General features: G+C 40.7%; 1 pseudogene; it reads right to left on the minus strand.

Annotated features, from left to right (window-relative positions):
- Positions 1-822: 822 nt before the first annotated feature.
- Positions 823-22,261, minus strand: LOC102276766 (FUN14 domain-containing protein 1-like; annotated as a pseudogene).
- Between the last annotated feature and the right edge of the window lie 1,044 nt (positions 22,262-23,305).

The raw sequence follows: 23,305 nt of genomic DNA on the forward strand, positions 1-23,305 counted from the left end.
GTACTTCAAAGGCTTGTTTTGAGGGGGTTTTATGGTGGCTAGTGGTTAGGATTCTAGGCTTTCACTGTTGTGGTCTGGGCTCAATCCCTGGTTCAGGAACTGAGTTCCTGCAAGCTGTGGGACACAGCCAAAAAGAAAGAAAGGAAAAAAGCTTGTTTTTGAGATTTAAATGAGCTATCACATATAAAGCACTTAGAACAGCACTCAAACCAGATTCTATATAAATAGTGACTATTTTTATACCCTAGTCCTTATCTCTTTTTTTAAAAAATTGCTTATTACCTTTAATAATTCTATTATTTATAAATCTTCCACAAAGGGGCATTATAGTTCTTCAGTTTATTGCAAATATATCTTTAAAAAAGTCGGCCCTACTGTTGAAGCTATAATACAAATTATTTTAATTATCAGCACTATACTAAAAAGCACAATGGAGAACATCTTATTTAAATAAAACAAGGATAATATTTCACTGGGGAGTATATCCAACAGATTTTTTTCTATATATATATCTACAGCCAGTGGTGGTGTTTATAGGCAAATTTTAAACAACTGCAAATTTTTTAAAAAGCCATGTTTTGCTCAGGAATACTTTTATACACATACTCTATTGGTTGTTTTATACAGTCGTGTCCAACTCTTTGTGACCCCATGAACTACAACCCACCAGGCTTGTCTGTCCATGGAATTCTCTACTAGTCTGCCAAATTTCAGATGGCAAAATGCTAAGCTGTGGGTCTGGTATTGTCCAGCTAGTTATTTCTTGTCATCCTGGAAATGTGTCATTGAGAAATGTGGAGATCATGTTGTCACCACCACTTCTCAGAGGTACCCCACCATGACAGAACATTCATATCCTGAAGATTCAAGGCCTAGCAAAAAGCCTCCCACAAATCCACCGGATATCACAAGGTTCTGTTTGACAAGTTCTGTTGCTGATTTCAGGTGCTGCCTTATTTGCTCATTTCTTCATCTGTCTTTTGGCTTTGTTTATGTCTTTCTCCACTCCCTTCTGGTTGCTCTGCACACAGCCACTGCGGCTGGCAATCTGAAGGAGAAGAAAGCCACCACCTACTCCAGTTGCTGCAAGTTTTCCAACTTTCTGGAATAAAAATCCCACACACCTGTCACTCACTTCATCCATTACAATCTGGGTGGCTACTGAGTAATTTTCTACAACAGGTCCAGAACTGTGGCCAAACACTAGACTCCACCAGTGGTGTCTTCTTACATACTCAGTTAAATCTAACGTCAGAAAAGTCATCACCACTTTCCTATTCTTTGGGAGGGGAGTTCTGGGCCCTATTATTAAATTATTAAATATTTCAGTCATATAAAAAGTACATATTATAAGAAAATTAACACTAAGTGCCAACTTTTCAGCTTAGAAATAAATTACAAAAATAAGGAAAACCCATGGATAATCTTCTCCTATCATATTAGTGTTCTTCTTTCTCAGAAGTATCCTCCATCTTGAATTTGGTGCTTATCATTACCATGGAAGTTTTCAAAAACTTTTATTTCATATGTATGTAACATAAGCTTTATACAGTATTGTTTTATATGTTTCTTAATTTTTATCAGTGGTATCATACCATACTTATCCTTCAGCTAGCTTTTGTTGTTCAATATTGGTTTTGGTATTTATCTGTGTGGCTACAAGAAGCTTCATTTATTTATTTAACTGCTGTAGAGTATCCTTGGGCTTCCCTGCTTGCTCAGTGGTAGAGTCTGCCTGCCAATGCAGGTGACGCAGATTCAATCCCTGGCTGGAGAAGATCCCCTGGAGAAGGAAGTGGAAATCTGATTCCAGTATTCCTGCCTGGGAAATCTCATGGACAGAGGAGCCTGGCAGGCTACAGTCCTTGGAGTTCCAAAAGAGTTAGACACAACTTAGTGACTCAACAACAGCAATAAGCTAGAGATGTAAATTTAAGTTATTAGCATAATAATGTTTATTGTATTTTCCTCTAATGGTGTTACACTTCTGCTTTTCACCTTTACTTCTTTAATCCAGTTGGAATTAACTTTTTGTTTAGTGAGAGAAAAGGATTTAATGTCCCCCCTAAGGGAAGCCCATTGTCCCCAGCGGCATTAATTACATAGTCCAGCATTTTCTCTACTGGTTTGAAATATCAGACACCAGATTTAAATAGCAGAGGTCTGTTTGTGGGTTCTAGTCTTTTAAATTAGTCAATCTGATCATCCCTATGCAAATACCACACTTACCTGGTGTTGTTGTTCAGTCACTCAGTCATGTCTGACTCTTTAAACAACCCCAGGGACTGCAGCACACCAGTCTCCTCTGTCCTCCACTATCTCTTGGAGTTTGCACAAATTCATGTCCATTGAGTAGGTGATGCTATCTAACCATCTCATCCTCTGCTGCCCCCTTCTCCTTCAGTCAGAGCTTAATGTAAGGACAGAAATAACCCCAGGTATTCTAAGCAGAAAGGAATTTACCACATTGATGCTCGATGTACGATGCTCACAAAACTGTTGGAAAGACTGAAAGAACAGGAGTCAGAAGGTACCACTAAACTTGTTGGTTGAAGAACATACTGCTGTGGTTGTAATCAAGAGGCCCGGAAGCTGCTGCTCCCAGCGTCATAATTGTCAACACCACCCACATATGGCCCAAAGCTTCTGAGAACAAGGCTGTAGCTGCTACTTATAACTTTCTTAATCAACTACCCATTCCATGTTATTTTTGTCTTCAATCAGCACCTAGCTGGTTTGGGTTCCTAGTGGAGAGGCCCCAACCTTTATTCCTGAAGGAGCTAGCCTTTAGGGGTTCCGTCTACACTTGGGGTGCCCCAATCTTCCATCAGCTCTACCTTAGTCATGGAGCTACTGTGAGGCACCCCAGAGGATCCCCTGCTCTCACTGCAAGCAACCACTTTCTTTCACCCCAGCTGGTTCAAGAACCCCTTTGCCTGTTGATTCAGTGGCATAAAGGATATAAAAGTTTCCTAGGAATGAATACCTCTAAACCAGAATCTAAGTTTAGAGGGATGAGAATCAAGAAAAATGTTGAAGTTGGTCAGTATGTGTAACAGTGAGAGAAATCGGGGCTTCTCCACTCAGTGGTAATAAGAATCCGCCCGCAAAGAAGGAAACGTGAGTTCAATCCCTGGGTCGGGAAGATCCCCTGGAGGAGGGCATGGCAATCCACTCTCATATTCTTGCCTGGAAAATCCCATGGGCAGAGGAGCCTGGTGGACTGCAGTCCTTAGGGTTGCAAAGAGTCAGACACGACTGAAGTCACTGAGCATGCGTGCACTTACATGAGAGAATTCCACCCTACATACACTTCTTAGTACCTAGACCCATACATTTTGGCTATAGGAATAATATCTCCAACCACGGCCCTCTCAGTCAGTCTTACAAGACAGCACCCCAAACTCACAAAGTATCATCTCCCAGGTGGCTCTGTAGTAGAATCTTCATTAGACCCTTCTATCATTTCATAAAGTCCACTATCTATGGATAATAGAATACATGTTAAGACTGCTGAATCCTATGAGCCTGAACCCACTGATTCACTTCTTTTGGTGTGTACTTTGGATGGGAGAGATACAGTATGGGTTATCATAATGGTGAATAAGGCACTTGGTAAGTTCATGGATGAGGGGGCTGACAGAAGCATTATGGGCAGAGAAGGCAAATCTGGAGCCAGAAAAAATGTCTGTTCAAGTGAGGCAAAACACGACCTCTCCATGATGGAAGGGATCCACTATAATCAGCCTGTCTTAGCTGATTCCCTCAGGCACAGTATCATATGGCTCATTATGGTCTGTGCGGTTGGCAGATTATCCTCAGGAGGTATATGGTAGCCAGATCTACTTTGATGAGAGAAAAATCTGTTTCGTTGCATAATTTCCAACTTGTGCCCATAGCTACTGTATTAAGAGTTCTCTATCTCCTGAGCATTTTGATAGAGAATGACTGACATTTAAAGACCCAGGTGATACCAACCACCTCATTATTGAGACTTCTTGGAACCCTTTGGTGAGTGAGCACTTACCAATCTGTAGTTTTGTTGATTGTCCCTATTGTATCCTTGTTTTCTAATTTTAACTTTTACAATTATTATTTCTTACCATCTGCTTCAACTATAGGAGAGGTTTTGTGCCTTTTTTTTTTTTTTTTGGTAATTTCTTGAGTTGGAGAAGACTCTTGAGAGTCCCTTGGACTGCAAGGAGATCCAACCAGTCCATTCTGAAGGAGATCAGCCCTGGGATTTCTTTGGAAGAAATGATGCTACAGCTGAAACTCCAGTACTTTGGCCACCTCCTGCGAAGAGTTGACTCATTGGAAAAGACTCTGATGCTGGGAGGGACTGGGGGCAAGAGGAGAAGGGGACGACAGAGGATGAGATGGCTGGATGGCATCACTGACTCGATGGACGTGAGTCTGAATGAACTCCGGGAGTTGGTGATGAACAGGGAGGCCTGGCGTGCTGCAATTCATGGGGTCACAAAGAGTCGGACACGACTGAGTGACTGAACTGAACTGAATTGAGTTGGAACTTAGCTTTTTGTTTCTTTTTCTTCTTTTCTAATGTATTAAGACTATAAAGGACTATTCTAATGCTATGTTAGCTATATCTTACGTATTTTGAATGTATGTTTTCTTTATTAGTCTAAATATTATCCAATTTCCATTATTAGTTATACTTCAAATTTTTTCATGAATTTCCAACAATATGGGAATTTAATCTTTTTTTATTATTGCTATCTAAATTAATTGCTTGCATGCAGAGAAAAATGGTCTGTATAACACATTCTTTTTTAAAAATTGGAGTATACTTGCTTTACAATGTTTTGTTAGTTTCTGCTGTACAGCAAGTGAATCAACTCTGGGTGTACACATATCCCCTCTTTTTTGAATTGTCTTCCTGTTTAGGTCACCACAGAGCACTGAGTAGACTTCCCTGCGCTATGTATAACACCAATTCTTTTTATTTGTTGAGATTTGTTTTGTGGTCCAGTATGCGGTCAGTTTTTGAAAGGTTCTGTATATTTTTAAAACATAAGTGTATTTCCTAATTGTTATATAAAGATTTGTGTTATTCAAATCTCCTATGTCTTTACTAATTTTTATCTACCAGTGTGCCAATTACTAGAGAGTTGTAATTTTAAATCTCCAACTATTATGGTAAATTTATAAACTTCTTATTATAGCTTTGTTTTATGTATTTAAGTGAGCACATAAAAGTAAATGCTATATCTTCCTGGTAAACTGTTGTTTTCATGATTATATAGTGATTACATTTTAAAATCTTAAGGTCTAATTTTTTAATTGTGGTAAGATAGACACACCATAAGACTTACCGTGTTAACCACTGTTAAGCATACAGTTTGGTGGCATTAAGTACATTCACATTATTGTGCAATTATCACCCCTCTCCATCTCTAGAACTTTTTCATCATCCATCACAAACTGAAAATTTGTACCTATTAACCAATAACTTCCTATTATCCTCTCCCTGAAGCCCACAGTAACCACTTTTCTGTGTATCTTAAAGCTGATTTTGTCCCATCTTAATATAGTAATATCAGCTTATTTGGTATTTTTCCTATTCTTTTAATCTCAAACATTGTATGTCATTATGACATATAGCAGCACATAACTAAATTTTAAAATCCAGTCTGACAATCTCAATCTGTTAACTGTTGATCTTAGTCCATTTATATTTGATGAGCTTACTGATAACTTTTGTTTTATATGTACCAGATTATTTTGTGCTTATATTTTTTCAGTGTCTCTCTTGCTGCCTTCTATGAAGTTGATGAAAGTTTTGAAAAATTTTCCTTTTCTCCTTTACGAATTTGAAAGTTGTATATTCTATTTCTATTCTTTTCATGATTATTCTAATTTTTAAATAGTAATCTTATTGGCCTAAGCAATATTCCTATTGTCTTCCCAAATAACGCAAGAAACTTGGAACTCTAATTCTGATCGTATCTCTCTCATTGTACACGTTACTGCTGTCCAGTATTATAACACCCCTTATTTTTCTATCTCCAAATTAGTCACTATTACTACTGTCTGCCTAGTCAACGCTTGTTTAGATATACCACATGTTTTCAGTGTCTTTACTCATCGAAACTATTCTCACAATTCTTATTTTTATCTCACTTCCTCCTCCTGGGTTGAAATTTTCTTTAAGAAATTCCCTAAAGAAAATGTCTTCAGTGGGAGATCTATTTGTGTTAAGAAACCTACTGTGTTTGTCTGGAAATTTATCTATTTCATGCTTACTCTTGAATGATAGTATAGCTGACTAAAGAATTCATGCTGAAAAATATAAGACTTTAGAACTTTGAATACATTTTTTCTTGTTATCTAGTCTCTTTTGTTGCTTTCAGAAAGTCTGCCGTGAATAAAATTGTTGTTACTTTGAAGATAATGTGTCTTTCTCTCTGTTTGCTTTTTAAACTTTCTCACTGTAGTTGGAATTGAATAGAACATTCATAGCAAGGTATACGAGTATGGATTTAGTTTAATCAATCCTGCTGAAGATTTCTGCAATTTGAATCTGAGGACTCAGGTCTTCAATTAATTCTGGAAAATTCTCAGCCATAATCTCTTTGATAAAATGTGTCCTCCTCCCAGTCTCTTCATTCTCTCCTCCAGAACTACTATATGTTGGACCTTCTCATTCTCCAACTCACCTTATAGTCTCTAATATATTCTTTTTTTTTCTAATATAGTCTAACTCTTTATCTCCTGCATTACCTTCTGAACAATTTCCTCAGATCTCTCCTCTAGCTTTATAATTCTCTTTTTACTTATACCTAGATTTCTGTTTACGCACCCACTTAGTTTCTTTTTTAAACATAAAAAATTGAAGTGCAATACATACACAGAAGTGTACACAGAAAAAGCATTGTTGAATTAATTATTATAGTTACAGTAACAAATCAAGAAACAGAATGTTGCCAAATCCCAGGTGCCCTCCCGCTACATCTTCCCAATCACACTGTCTTCCTCTCCACTAGAGGTAACTACAATCCTGATTTTCATGGTAATCTCTGTCTTGTATTAAAAAAAAAAAAAAGCTCTACCACCTAAGTATGTATTCCTAAACAATATAGGTTAGTTTCATTTGTTTTCAAACATTATAAAATGAATACTGTATGTAAAATTTTCTGTCCTTGTCTTTGGACCAATATTATACATTAAATATTTACCTACTTTATTGTGTTTATCTGTGGCTCATTCATTTTTGTGTGTATGTTTATGTACTATTCCACTGTCTAATATACCAAATATTTAACTATTCTACTACTATGAACATCTCATTGTTTTCAATTGGGGCTGTTATGAGCAATGTTGCTATGAACATTATGGTTCATGTATACTGGTACATACATACGCATTTTTGTAGGTTATATACTTAGAATAGAATTCCTGAGTCCTAAGATATGCATACCATCAAACTTACCAGATAATGCTACACTGTTCTTCAAGAGGTACTAAATTATACTCCTATCAGCAGTATATAAGCACCCCATTGCTCAGCAACCTCACCAATACTTGGTATTATAAGAAGAATTTTTTATTTGAGCCAATCTGGTGGATATCTAATAGTATCTTATTGTGGCTTTAATTTACAGCTAATAATTTAACTTGCAATTAGTGAAATGATACACTTCTGTCCATTTGGTTTTTATACTTGGCCACCCTCATAGATATGGTCTGCTGGACTGAAAATCCCTTCTCATTCCCTTATCTTTTCATAAAAGAGAATCTAGAAAGCAAATAAGTATCTACCTACATTTCCCAGGTTCTGCATACAAATTAGATTCCATCCAGAAGATATATGCATGAAAGATTTGGAAGGCAGAGCAGAGGGACCACCTTTCTCTACTTTCAGTGATGAATTTATCTTTGTGAAAGGAGGTGTGATAAAGAATGAATTGACTGAGGCTTCCGCTCCTCTCAGTTCAGTCAGTTCAGTCGCTCAGTTGTGTCCTACTCTTTGCGACCCCATGAACTGCAGCACGCCAGGCCTCCCTGTCCATCACCAACTTCCGGAGTCCACCCAAACCCATGTCTGTCGAGTCGGTGATGCCATCCAGCCATCTCATCCTCTGTCGTCCCCTTCTCCTCCTGCCCTCAATCTTTCCCAGCATCCGGGTCTTTTCAAATGAGTCAGCTCTTTGCATCAGGTGGCCAGAGCATTGGAGTTTCAGCTTCAACATCAGTCCTTCCAATGAACACCCAGGACTGATCTCCTCTAGGATGGACTGGTTGGATCTCCTTGCAGTCCAAGGGACTCTCAAGAGTCTTCTCCAACACCACAGTTCAAAAGCATCAATTCTTTGGCGCTCAGCTTTCTTCTCAGTCTAACTCTCACATCCATACATGACCACTGGAAAAACCATGGCCTTGACTAGACGGACCTTTGTGGGCAAAGTAATGTGTCTGCTTTTTAATATACTGTCTAGGTTGGTCATAACTTTCCTTCCAAGGAGTAAGCGTCTTTTAATTTCATGGCTGCAGTTAACATCTGCAGTGATTTTGGAGCCCAGAAAAATAAAGTCAGCCACTGTTTCCACTGTTTCCTCACTTATTTGCCATGAAGTGATGGGACCAGATGCCATGATCTTAGTTTTCTGAATGTTGAGCTTTAAGCCAACTTTTTCACTCTCCTCTTTCACTTTCATCAAGAGGCTCTTTAGTTCTTCTTCACTTTCTGCCATAACAGTGGTGTCATCTGCATATCTGAGGTTATTGATATTTCTCCTAGCAATATTGATTCCAGCTTGTGCTTCCTCCAGCCCAGCGTTTCTCATGATGTACTCTGCATATAAGTTAAATAAGCAGGGCGACAATATACAGCCTTGACGTACTCCTTTTCCTATTTGTAACCAGTCTGTTGTTCCATGTCCAATTCTAACTGTTGCTTCCTGACCTAGCCCATTCAGTAATTTGCAAGGACTTAGTTCCTTGATTTCTTCCTGTTTAAAATCCCTAGGGAGATTTTTTTTTTCCAGTCCTGAATCCTAACTCATACAATGACTCTTATACATCACATAATCTAAGATGATATCAAAGGTAAGAAGCATCATTATTTTACTGAATTAAGAAAGCCATTACTGCAATTAAACTAAGACAAATACTTTATTGACACAGAAATTTTTGCTATCTATTTAAAGAACTAGTTCAGATTTCAGACATAGGTTTTATAGTTTATTACTCATGTATTCATTAGAAAAAAATAGGAAATTCCCTGACGGTCCAGTGGTTAGGACTCCACACTTTCACTCCCAAGGGCCTGGGTTCCATCCGTGGTTGGAGAACTAAGATTCCACAAGCTGCACGGTGCAGCAAGTAAAGAAAATATATATATAAGGGAAATAAATGAATTAAGGCACTTCTAAAACTTCTTCACCTTTGGAGTCCATATATTCTGAATGCTTTTTAAATGCCATGCATTTGCACGGAATGGCATCCTCTGTGATCTCAAGGGCATTTCCTAAGAGTGCCCCGCATGGGATCCAGAATTTGTTCAATGTTGCTGTTACACTTCTTAACTAAAGAATTCCTATACCATGCACCACTAATAAAAATTTGAATTCCCAAACTGGCATGAAGAGAGGCAAAAAAAAAAAAATATATATATATATATATACACACACACACACATATATATATCATAGGAGAATGTGTTTTGATATGTTGCAATTGTTTTCCAGACCAGAACCCAGACCAAGACAAACTTTGTTCTTTCCCTTTACTAAGGAGCAGATATATTAGTTGCAGTATAGTTGTTTTATAATTTTTTTCAGGGAGCAGATATTTTTTCTACTCTTCCTTTTTATTTGGGCCAAATTTTGATTCCTATTCTAATAGGACCATTAAAATCCTAAAAAAAATAAAATAACAATAGTGGGTATTGACTGGAGAAATGGAATACAAATTACTTAATCTAATTAAACATATCAAATTGGAAGAAATAAGCAAACCTAAATAAATCTAAAGTTTATATTTGTTCCTGTATTTATAATATTTATTTATATTCCTGTATTTATAATATTTTAAAATTAACATTCTGATTGGTGTTTAACTTTAAGAACAAAACAAACAAAAAAAAAAACAATCCTTTGATTACCAGAATCAGCAATCACTCCTAAATACACTGTAGAAGAAGCTTCAGGCTCAGTTCTCACATTTATGGTTCAAGTTTTCAGTTCTCTTCTTATTTTTGGTCCCTTAGGAGAATTTTCTAACAAGTTCAGCTATATGTAGTTTTTTAATTTATATTTTATCCAGTATTTCTAAGTGGTTCATAGTAAAGCATTTTTACTTGCTATAATTCTGGAAAGAAAAGCCCATTTCATTAATATGTTCTACAAAATTTCCATTTAACAAATGAGAAAATTAAGTCTCAAGGAGATTAAATCATTTCCCAAAGCTTACACAGATAACAAATGGTAGAACCAAGTTTAAACCTGAAGTCTTGAACTTCCTTGTTGAATCAGTGGATAAGAATCTGCCTGCCAAAGCAAGGGACACGGGTTTTATCCTAGTTGGGGAAGATTTCACATGCCTCGGAGCAACTAAGCCCTTGCACCACAGCTACTAAGCCCACACGCTCAATAAAATTTCTAGAAGAGAACATAGGCAAAACATTCTCTGACGTAAATCATAGCAATGTTTTCTTAAGCTATTCTCCCAAAATGATGGAAATAAAAACAAAAATAAACAAAAGCTAATCAAACTTATAAGCTTTTGCACAGCAAAGGAAACTATCAACAAAATGAAAAGACAACCTACGGACTTGGGGAAAATATTTGCAAATGATGAAACCAAAAGAGCTTAATTTTCAAAATAGGCCAACAGGTAATACAAGTCCATACGGAAAAAAAAAAAAAAAAACAACAACAACCCAATCAAAAAATAAGCAAAAGAACCTAAATAGACATTTCTCCAAAGAAGACATACAAATGGCCAGTTAGGCATATGAAAAGATGCTCAACATTGTTAATTGTTAGAGAAACACAAATCAAAACTACAATAAGGTACCACCTCACACTGGTCAGAATGGTTATCATTAAGAAGTTTACAAATAATAAATCCTGGGACTTCCCTTCTGGTCCAGTGGTTAAGAATCCACCTGCCAATGCCGGGGACACGAGTTTGATCCCTGGTCCAGGAAGATTCCACATGCAGTGGGACAACTAAGCCCGAGCGCCACAGCTATTGAGCCCATGCTCTAGAACCTGACAGCCCCAACTCCTGAAGCCTGAACCATCTAGAGCTTGTGCTCACAACAAGAGTAGCCACCACAATGAGGAACCCTCTCATTGCAACTAGAGAGTAGCCTCTGCTCGCTACAACTAGAAAAAGCCCACACGTAGCAACAAAGACCCTGCACAGCCAAACATAAATAAATAAATTTTTAAAAATACATGCTGGAGAGAGTGTGGAGCAAAGGGAACTCTCCTGCACTGTTGGTGGGAATGTAAATTGGTGCAGCCAATATGGAAAACAGTATAGAGGTTCCTTAAAAAACGAAAAATGGAGTTGCCATATGATCCAGCAATCCCACTCCTGGGCATATATCTGGAGAAAAAGCTAATTCAAAAAGATACATTCACCTCAGTGTTCATAGCAGTACTATTTACAAGAGCAAAGACATGGAACTAACCTTACTGTCCACCAACAAGTGAACAGATAAAGAAGATGTATACACAACAGAATACTATTCGACCATAAAAAAGATTGAAATAATGCTACTTGCTGCAACATGAATAGACCGAGAGATTATCATCCAAAGTGAACTAAGTCAGAAAGAGAAACAGAAATGCCCTATGATATCACTTATATATGGAATCTGAAATATGACACAAATGAATTTGTTATAAAACAGAAGCAGACTCACAGACATAGAAAACAAATTTATGGTTGCCAAAGGAGAAAGCGGGTGAGGGAAGATAAAGCAGGAGTTTAAAATTAGCAGATACAAACTACTATATATAAAATAAATAAACAGCAAAGTCCTACTATACAGCACAAGGAATTATATTCAATATCCTGTGATAAACCATAAAGGAAAGAACACAAAAAAGACTATATATATAAAACTGCATAACTTTGCTGTACACCAGAAACTAATGCAACACTGTAAATCAACTACAATTAAAAAAATTTTTTAGAACAAAAAACAAACCACAGTGGAACGTTGATGAATTTTTGAATGTTCTATTTTTAAAACTAGACTTCTGGAGACTTCCCTGGTGGTCCAGTGGTTAAGAATCTGCCTTGCAATGCAAGGACACAGGTTTGATCCCTGTTGGGGGAACTAAGATCCCATCTGCCTCCGGCAACTAGGCCAGTGTGCTGCGAATAGAGGGCCTGCAAACCACAGCGAAAGATCCTGCACGACACAACAGAGAGTCTGCAACTATGACCTGATGCAGCCAAATGAATTAAAATAAATAAAATTATTCAAAAATAGACTTCTGGGCTTGAAAGCCACCTTAAAAGGGCATCTTGTCCATCCCCCTGCCTCCAGGCAGAACCACCCTCCAACCATTATTCACAGTCTTTGCTAGATGATAATTTCCCTGGGATCTAAGGTGCTACAGAAGACAAACTATAAATCCTTTTAGTCGAGCTCAGGCTTAGTGAGTCTCCCTGGCAGGGTTTTCTCCCGTGTCTGAACTCATTCTCTCCTTGTGCACCTTCAGTCATTCCTATTCACCGGGGAGAGACCAAAGAGCTTTCCTTGTCCTCTTTAAAATAGCATCTCTGCCCTCTCCCCAATACCCAGTAACTGCAACTGCAAGCCCCTATTGAATCACTCAGATCCTTTAAGCTTTCCCTTCTTTCTTCCATTTGGGTCATGAATTTTTTTCTTAGCTATTACTCCTGGTGAGTTATCTCCCATTAATGATGCTGACATACAGAACACAGATAAAGTACTATATAAATGCTAAGTAATCACACAGGCTTAGCTTGTGATACAGGTTATCTCAGACTGTTGTGTTATGGGATCAGCCCCCTGCTGACATTCAGGATGAAGTTTACCAGCTGCAGACTTTATTTATTTATTTATTTGCAATGGAATATTATGGCAAGTGCCAGGGCTCTAATAGGAGCCTTCAAAAAAAGAGTGTGCTATTATTTGCTGGTCTGTATGTTTGACATGCATAAGTGTGTGGATCTTTAAAGTATGCTAATAGGTTTTCAGAATGTGGCTGCTCTGGGAGACCAGAGCAAAGTCTTTGTGTTCAGTATTAATCAGGATAAAGGTAGAGAGAGATCCAGAGAGAAGAGGGCCTGAACACAAATTCTGGAGGAAATGGGCACACATCCATAACACAGACACTCAATCTCTTTAAAATGTTAAAAAAAAAAAAAAATGTTTTGACTACATAGTGCCAAATGGCCAACATGACTGATTTTTCATTGACTTAACTAAAGCATTCCATTGTGTAACTGCAGTCAATCTCCAACATTTGGGCAGAACAAGTGACTATAGACCTATTCATTCTCACGTTCATTATGTGACACCAATGCAGCTGTTAAAAAATGAAACTTTCAGTCATTAACCCCTTACAATATCAAAAGTCCTCACAATATCAAAAAAATTAAAATTTTGTCATTAGAAAACAGAACTAAAAATTTATTTGGGCATTTTGTGGACAACTATGGTCATCTTCGGAGAAAGCAATGGCACCCTTACTCCAGTACGCTTGCCTGCAAAATCCCATGGACGGAGGAGCCTGGTGGGTTGCAGTCCATGGGGTCACTAAGAGTCGGACACTACTGAGTGACTTCACCTTCACTTTTCACTTTCCTGCATTGGAGAAGGAAATGGCAACCCACTCCAGTGTTCTTGACTGGAGAATCCCAGGGACGGGGGAGCCTGGTGGGCTGCCGTCTATGGGGTCGCACAGAGTCGGACACGACTGAAGCGACTTAGCAGCAGCAGCAGCAGCATGGTCATCTTCTGATCTTCTTTTTCACCAAACTTTCTGGCCATTTGGATAACACTACATATGTGATATATGTGTATTCTGACTATATCTAAGAGGAAGCTTAGATTTTATAAACAACTTTCACACTTAATGGATGAAGAAACAGAGTCAGAGAGAAAGTAGCTTACCAAAGGACAGTCTGCTATTAGGTGATAGGTATGGACTAATAATTCATATATTTTTATTCCTACAGGATTCAGTGCACTTTCCTCTATAGCACACATGCTAGTGGCAGTGAGATATTGGACTAATTTGTTGTAGTTCGTTCAAAAAAAATTAAGCAGTATGTTGCTTGAAGTAGTTGGTTAGCTGGTATTCTTTCTTATAGACAAAAAAAATAGATGATTTAAACACCATTTAAACTCTACTGTTCTCTTAATTTTTTCTATAGTATATGAAATGGGTAGCAGTTAATAGCACTTGTGTCTCTGTGTGGATCTGAAATGGTGTATCTCCATACATGTGCTTTTCTAATACAGATATATATATATATTAGAAACACATATAAATATATATATATATATGAGTGTTATTCAGCATGTGTGTGTGTGAAGGGGTCAGTGCTACACTTTCTTCCACGGGATATATGCTTCTCAAGCTCTCTCAGCAGTATGCCTGTTAATCTATTGCACTACTATATTTGTTGGTGCAGTTTCTGCATACTTTTTCTAAAGGGTTCCAGAAGAAACACAATCAGAACATATAAAGACATGTACCTGTAGCCTTAAACACTCTGATGGAGACATACAGACAGGCACATGCTGCCACACATTCCTTAGCTCTTCCCTGGATGCTCCTGCAGTAGCTAGAAGATATTATTGCTACTTCAGGCTGGAACTGGGGAAGCGGCTTGCTTTTTCTGTTTATCCTCTGTTGCTGACCAAAGATGACTGCATTGCCCTCCTTTGCTTGGATTTTACTTCTTTCTGAAAGGTAGCCAGGGCAAAATCTTCCTCCCTTGTCAGCATTATGGCCACAAACACCTTTACCCAGAAATTCAAGTTTGGCCCATCTTTTCCTGCCAGCTTTATAATTCAACAGCTTCCTAGCCTCTTCTCCCATAACTTCTGTTGCAAAATTTCTGTTCAACCAGACTCCTGCACTCTGCACATCAACACAGTCTCCAGTCTCTAAATTGCACAAGCCATTGCCCAACCTGGGGCACAAGCCGTTCCCCACATCTGCCCTCAGCCCCATCTCAGCTCTGAGCGACGTCCCCTCCTTGAGGATTCCTCTCTGGCACATTCCTCCAGCCTCTCTTCAGCTCCCGCTCCTCCTCCTCCCTGTGCATGGACGTCTCTGTCACCTCTTCTGTCTCTCAGTCTTCTCATCTTTTTTTGCTAGGTCCTGAGCCCCTGTTCCACCTCCACGCACAGATTGGATAAGTCTCCCGCTGTGCAGGAACCCAGCCTCGCCTCTTGTGGTGTCCCCGCCCCCCGTGTGGGCAGGGCCTTGCTCTCCATAGGGGTGTTGATTGACAGACTGGCTAGGGTAGAAGCTCAGCCTTGATACCTCTCCTATCTCTTTTCTCAATTAATTTGATGCGTTTGGCATCCATTACTTGAGAGGTATTTTCGAGGAGGAGAGGAGTGCCAGAGGCTTTCCTCCTGTTCTTTCCCTTCCCAAATAGTCTAGTATTTCAACCTGACAGCTCCCAGCCAGTCCTCTGGTGATGGGGCACTAAGGGTTCACTTTCCTGATGTTTTCATTCTAAAGTCTTTGCCAGGGTCATGTTGTTGAAGTCTGCCAAGTGACAGCAGCCCCTGACCCTGCTACTGAATCCTACACATTTTACAGGTACTACCGTTGTCAGAAAATTATAGAAGCCAACAGCAAAAAAGAGGGAAAAAAAGGGGTCTTGAGAGATCATCTTGGACATGCTCCTGTCTCTGGTCTAGTACTCATCGATTTCTGCTCAGGTAAATTAGAAAAGATCTAGTATTCAAAGTGATACACAAGGAAACTGGCGACATACTCTTCTTTTTTTTTTTTTTTTGGCTACATACTCTTCAATTCCCATTCCATTGTCTAACAGCCCTCACTGTATGTAAAACATGTTTCATTAAAGAGACCTGCGTCTTCTTTTGACTGAAAGTCCCTTCCCACTTTGGCTGTTCTCAGAAAGTGGAGGACAGTGAACATAGCTTACTGTACACTTGAAAGTGTGAATTAGAAGACTGGACATGATCCAGAGAAAATGGGCCAAGTGGCCATCCACGATGGATTATTCAGTCTTTAACCCAATCTGCCATTATTTCCAAAGACCAGGCTACTTTCCAGACTGTTTTAGTTGCTCTTTGTAGACATCTGAAATCCCTCCGTGCTGACAATTGTAAGCAGGTTTCTTAGGTGGTAAGAAATGGTAGGCAAGATTTCAATGCCTTTTGTCTACCTACATCCCACTCTATAGCTCTTCCCCTAGAGCAGGCTCAGAAAATGCCACTTAATAAAATGCACACTTAAAAGGTCTGTTATGCCAAGCAACTGTTCCTAAGCAGGAAGAAAATGTCATCTGGTTAATCCATCCACTCACTACAATATATCTAGATATTTTGAAATAACCCAATGAAGGGTTGAAGTTTTCCTTTATCAGCATGTAGACAGCCCTAAAAACTTATAGCCAAGCAGGATCCACATATAAAGTAAACTGTATCATTAACACTTCTGCACTTGGCATGCTGTTGCTGGACAGGCTTTCTCCCCACCTGGTGACCCCAAGGCTGGCCTGAATGGCTTGGCACTGGCTATAAAGAGGGATGCCAGTATCTCAAAAATGCCAGAGTCTGGCAGGCATTTTAACTATCAGACAACTGCTGTGATTTCCATAAAAGAAGTAAAATGCAAAACAGAACTGCAGAGAGGAAAGGGCTCAGTTCCTAATATTGGAAAGGGCCAAAAACCAGGAATTCATTCTCTGAGAGTGAGCCTAGTCTACAATCTAGGCAAGAGGATGGGAGAAGTTTGGGTGAATTAATTCAAAACAATGTATTCTCGTTACCTTTGGAGAAATGCTTACATACCAGCCATTTTTGCAGGAGACCAGTGGGGGCCATTTCTACAAAACCTAGTGAATGAATGGTGATTCTTTACTCAAATTTGGAAACACATCAAACTAATAATTCAGAAAATCTACTTAAAAATCATAAATTGTCTAGACCTCCACTCTCTATATATCCAATTAAGTAACTAATGGCCAAAGTTCTGCTTCATTTGGTGCTATGTACCACTACAGTAGCCCTAATCTGGTTAGTTTATCTAAACTCAAAGTCACTGGACATTGTTCAAACCAATCCCCCACTGTCTCCACCTCTCAAACCACTAGTTGATCTGAAACAGCAGGTGAGGATAGGGGGAGGGAAAAACTCAATGCTAAGTAATAAGTCAAAACTACCCCCTCCTTCCCTCTACAGGCGTCTAGACTGAAGCAATCCTGAATTAGGGAGAGGAGAAGATATCACATTAAATCAAACTCAGTGCCTTGAAGATACACCAGACTGAATATTCTAATTACAGATTTGAAATTGTATATATGACTTGAAGTTGTTATCAGACTGTCACCTAAGAAAAGGCAGAAGAATCTTGGAGCCTCTTGGAGTTTTAATCCCAATAAAGGTGACCTAACATCCATTGACATTTATAAGGGACGATTTTGTTTTTAAAGAGCATGTTAGTCAATAATAAAATCCAAAATGTACAGTGGATCAAACACAATAGGTTATTTCTCCCTTGGGTAAAGTCCTAGGCAAATGATACCTGCCAGTGGGCAGTTCTTCCCCTGAGAATCTCCACTGTTCCCTAAGGCCTCAAGATTAGCATTAAACAGAAGAAGGAGACAGAAAGCATTGGGGGAGGGGATGGGGGCACATCCACTTATTAAAAGCTTTGGCTAGACAATGGCATTTCATTAACAAAAACTTGGTCACGTGGCCACATCAAAATGCAAAGGAAGCTGGGGAATGTAGTCCAGCTGTGAAGAGCTACCAGATTTGGGGGAAATAATTGCTATAGAGACCAACCTGGAAAATCCTCAAGAAGAACCAATGGTTCTACAGCACCTTTGTAAGAATACTTCTTTCTTCAAAAGGAAGAGCATCACTCTCCAAAGAGATCTTTTTTCCCAGATGGCATGTGTTGGTGAATGGGGTAGAGAAAAGATAAGGAGGAAAAGAGAGGACTCCTGTGAAAGAACAGAGGGTACTGCAATCAGGTGGCCATGAAGATGGACAGGGTCCTGCAGCTTGCCTGCCCAGACCTTCCACTCACAAGAGACCGGGTTCTTCTCCCATGGAACTTCTGGCCTCTTGTGTAATAAAGATGTGCCTAAAACCCCTAGGTCTTGGGAAGTGTGGAAGGGAACACAACCCTACAAAACTTCTTGTTATTGAAAAGAATCCAATAAAACTTAACCCTGGACACAGAGGCCATAAAAATCCAGTGAAAGCAGAAGAACTGCCTGGTCTCTCAACCCTAAACAAAATCATATTTTACACGAGGGTAATTCCAAAACTGGATTTTTTTTTTTTTTTTTTTTAATGCTTCATTCTGGTAGGATCAGAAGACACATCTGGCAGAGATGAGGTCATCTCAAGAGGAGTTTGAATATTTACAATTAAAAACAAAAAAAAAAACTTGCCTCTCTTGGCGTCTCACTCCTCATGGGAAGCAAACAGCTTCTTCACTGGATTTATCACCTAAGGCAAAGTTTCCAGCAACTTGTTATCTAAATTTCAGGCCTCTGGCTTGCTATTAAAAATAAAAGGGCATCTCCGTTCTTCACTAGATGTTCCATTCTGCAGAGACACTCATTACCTTATTCATGTATGTGTGAAGAGAACGTTTTCCTGTTCCCCTAGTTTCACCGGAGTTTTACGTTAAGCACCCTTCCCCGCTAGGTTTCTTGAAATAATCTGGAAGTCACGCAGGAAAAGCACACTGAGGGAGACGGGTCTGTCAAATCCCAAAGCAAAGAGCAGCGGAGGCTTTCTAAGTAAAATGAAACAGACTTAGGGAGGAAAGAATTCGTTGCTGCTGCTACTGCTACGTCGCTTCAGTCGTGTCCGACTCTGTGCGACCCCATAGACGGCAGCCCACCAGGCCCCGCCGTCTCTGGGATTCTCTAGGCAAGAACACTGGAGTGGGTTGCCATTTCCTCCTCCAATGCATGAAAGTGAAAAGTGAAAGTGAAGTCGCTCAGTCGTGTCCGACTCTTAGCGACCCCATGGACTGCAGCCTACCAGGCTCCTCCGTCCATGGGATTTTCCAGGCAAGAGTACTGGAGTGGGGTGCCATTGCCTTAGTGGGTTGAATTTACTCCGGGTCCCCGCAACGCCGTGAAGGAGTAGAACGTCGGTTCTGGGAGTTCCAAAGCTGCGAAGTGAGGTCTTTGGAGGCGTCCGGGATCCGAAGGTGTGGAGGATCTGGGGTTCCCGGCGCAGCACCCCGCGGAGGCGGGAGATGAGTACCCGCCTGCAGCGGCCGAAGCTTGCACACTGCCTGGACAAGGAGGTGAACTTCTGGAAAACGGTTTTGAGGAGCGATCAGTCCTGGAAAGGCGAATGCGGTTAAGTGATTCGGTCCCCTGCAGTTGAGGTGCTTCGGCCTCGGCTTCTGGGAAGGGCGGGAGGCGCTGGGCGGATGCCGGGCCCTAGTGAAGCGCCCATACACACAAGGTCCGCTAGGAAGTTTGAAAACACGTTTCTCCCCATTCGAGGATTTTTTTTTTTCTTTTCTTTAAATCTGTTCCCCTCAAAAAAACAAAGATGTGAATGGGTAGATGCCACCTGGTCTGGGAACTGAGGTTGTGACTCGGGCAGATTTCGTTTGGTTCAGGCTGAGAAGAAAAGGGTCTCCAGGCCCCAGGCTGGGAGCGTGGGACGTCTGTCTGAAATGGTGCAAACCGTCTGAGGCTCCTTCGAGAGGGGCGCGCGACCCCAGCTGCCCAAAGACTCAGGAGGTTCCATGGAAGCAGGCGTCGGGACCGCTGGATCCCAGATCCCCGTGGGGGAGTCACAGCCCGCACCCCTCGAAGTCACCGCCCGGAAGGCGCGGGTCAGCACACGAGGCCGCAGGGCGGAAAGGGGAAGGATTCTCCTGCTCAACTGCGGCCATTCTCTCCGCCTGATTTCATCAGTTCTCCAGGGAAGATGAGGAAGCTGCTGGGGAATTAGATAGGAAGACAAGATTCGCGAGCAATTTGAAAGGCCCTGGGAGAGAAAAAAAAATTAAATAATTCGGCTGAAGTTTAAATAAAGATCTGGAGCGAGATTATGACCCCGCCGGCTTTTCCACTGAAGACCCTCCCCCATTAGTCTGTACCGCCTGAGCTCGCTCCGTCAGGAAAAGGTGCCTTTTCGGCCTTGAGATGGGGGACTCTCCCCCACAGTTTTAGATTCTCGAAACTGAAGCTACCTTGTCATCAAGGCAGGTTTTGAAATTTCACAGGTATGTTTCCTATTCAAATAGCATGGCCCACATTCTCCAGGTTCACCGTGTGGGGCGGGTCATAGACGCAAGGTTGTCCGTGGACGGTGCGTGGGGAGGGCAGTACTAGAAAGCATCATCGCGATGAAATCCTGAAAACATTCTCACAACTCCTCCTCTCACCTTTGGATTGATTATTTGTGTAATTTAGGAAGAGGAGAATTCTAATTGCTTGTGGAGACTCTCCTGGATGGAGAAGAAAAAGAGAGAGAAAAAAAAGGAAAATCTAATAGAGACCAGAGCAGTGTGCTCCACAATGGTGGAACGGGTCCTTTGTGCATTTTTCCTGGCTTAAAAGGACAGAATCTGCCTTTCCAGGGCACCAGTTCCTCTAAGGATATGGCTTCTGCTGCGATGAAAGGCATAGAACTAGACACATTTGTCAGAATGCATATATGATATAGATATGAAAGAGAAAGTGAGCAAGAGGGAGAGAAAACATGGGTTTTCTCCTTATGTCAATGAAAAACATATTTCTTGGACCTCCAGGGTTTTTTCCAGGTTGATCACAGCTGGGTAGGGCTAGCCCCCTCCACAAAACCCTTAGGCTGAATGCAATCACAAAGTGAATTTGGGGCATCAACCCACTTGAACTGGTACATTCAGATCCATATTCCAAACTGGGCAAAACATCTGAGAGATTCCTGCCCGGCTCAGAGCCTAAGGAGTGAGCCTTGAGAGGCCAGCATGCAGAAGGGAAGGAAGTCTCTTCTGTTTGCACCCAGACAGCCAGAATCCAGGGACTAATGGAGCAGTCATTTTGAGGGAAGAAGGGATGGGACTGTTCTTTCTTCTTCCTAGGACAAATACATTTGGGAAACTTTTTTTCCGCCCAAGAATGAGGAGGCTAAACTTTAAAAGGTAGTGAGCCTGTTCTTTTTACTGGCAGTGTTTGAAAAGAGAAGTTTGCCACTGCTTATGAGCCTGCCCCTGCCATTTGAAGGACAGTATTCTAAAGAAAAAACTTAGCATTCAGATATTTGTAGGCCTATAGTATATATGCACTAGGTTTAGAAGTACAACTGAAACATATCCAGTTGGAGGGGATATTGTCTTCGTGAGTTTCTACATGAACGCATGCATGACTGTGCCACTTCATACATATTATATAAGCAGATGGTGACAAATATGTAAATAAGCAAATGGCAACAAATACATAGCCACCCAGAATTTAATACCAAGATCCCTAACATCTGAATAATTTGCTTTCTTCCTTTACCCTAAGGCAAATTAACATTTAGGAAGCTTTGCAGAAGTCTGTTCTCAGGGCTTCTCTGCCTCTGGCCTCCAGCCTTTCCACCCACCCATCCACCCACCCACTTAACCCCACTTTTTTTTTTTAAACCAGGGATTCTCTCAACTCTTTGGGAGAAATCTTTGTAAGTGTATGATTTTTTTAGAAGACCACTTTCCTACCCCAAGACTGGACACAGGGCATAGAGAATAAGGGGAGGGGTTTCTTTCTCTATTTAGGAGGTACCCTTTCCACAGGAGCAGGCAGGCAGACAGAAAAAGGCAAAGGAAAGCTGGCTGATTCTTGGACATGGCAGTGGTGGTTATCAACAAAAAATCCACAGTTAGGATGCGTCCCTTCAAATAAGCACAGGAACCCCTGGAGGCGCAGGGACCAACTTCCAGAACCATCAGATCGCAACAGCACGCCCCAGCATTCCAGGCACCCGCGCGGACCCGCGCCTCCCCACACGCCCAGAGCTCTCTGGGATCTCATTAGAGTCCGCTCTGCCCCACAGAGAAGTGTACTCACCGGTGTGCTCGGCCATCAGTGCCCACGAAGTGCACCCAAGTGCATCAGTCAGGATTACGGGTGTGAGTTGTGATTGTGACTGTCCCCTGGTTCTGCGCTGGCGCCACGGGAAGTGGAGCGGGAGCTTGCGGGCGCGTGCGCTCGTCCAGCTCTCCTCACGGCTCGGTCTTTGATGCTCCCGGGTGAAGCGGCTTTCGCCAAGCTTCAGTTTAGTCGGAGTTAGTGAAATCAAATACTAAATAATTATCATGTAAAAAACACAAAATCAGCCTGTTAAAATTAACGGAAGAGCTCTCGAAGTCTTGGGAGCAATCCACAAAGAAAAGAGAAAGGAATTAGATGCTGGTGCCGCGTTCCCGGCGGAGCCAGGCGGCAGTGATTGCTCTTACTGAGGGGACTAGCCATCCAGGTTCCAAAAGTGACCCGAATCTCCTAAAAATCTGTGCAGAGGGAAAAAATACTCTGAAAGAACAGTGCCAACGCCGGGACTCTGCCAAGTTTGGCTAGATGGCAATTTGGTTTCTGGCAGGCACATAATTCCGCTAAGTGATGGCTGGGGTGAAATGGGTCTGAGAATTATATACTGCAAAGTTCATCCTGGATATCATCAGACATGGTGTCTTTATTCTCTCTTAAATAGAAGGCTTTTAGCAAAATTGTTAACAAGCATTTCTGCCTACATACATGCCTGAATACCATCTCTGCTCAATAGCTGACTGCATCAGAGGAAACACTGGTGAAGGTGATTATCAAACCCATGTGTCTGTCTCAATATGTTTTTACCCACCAAACCACAGGTCCACCAGACTCCCCACACACATCTCAGCACTGGCATAAAGACAATTAAAAGCTTGGCTTTCAATTTTAAAAAATTTTAAATGTGATTCTGTTGAGACATATTCAAGGGAAACATTATTAATTTTTTTTACAAAGAGTAACTAATTAGATGGAGATGGGTATCTGAGGGTATATATCTTATGTTAATATTTATCTAAAGTTCCCTTAACATCTAACAAATCATATATTACATATTTATTTGTTTAGTGATGATAGGTCTATA

Source organism: Bos mutus, chromosome 5 (genome assembly GCF_027580195.1).
Source record: "Bos mutus isolate GX-2022 chromosome 5, NWIPB_WYAK_1.1, whole genome shotgun sequence".
Classification (NCBI taxonomy): Eukaryota; Metazoa; Chordata; class Mammalia; order Artiodactyla; family Bovidae; genus Bos; species Bos mutus.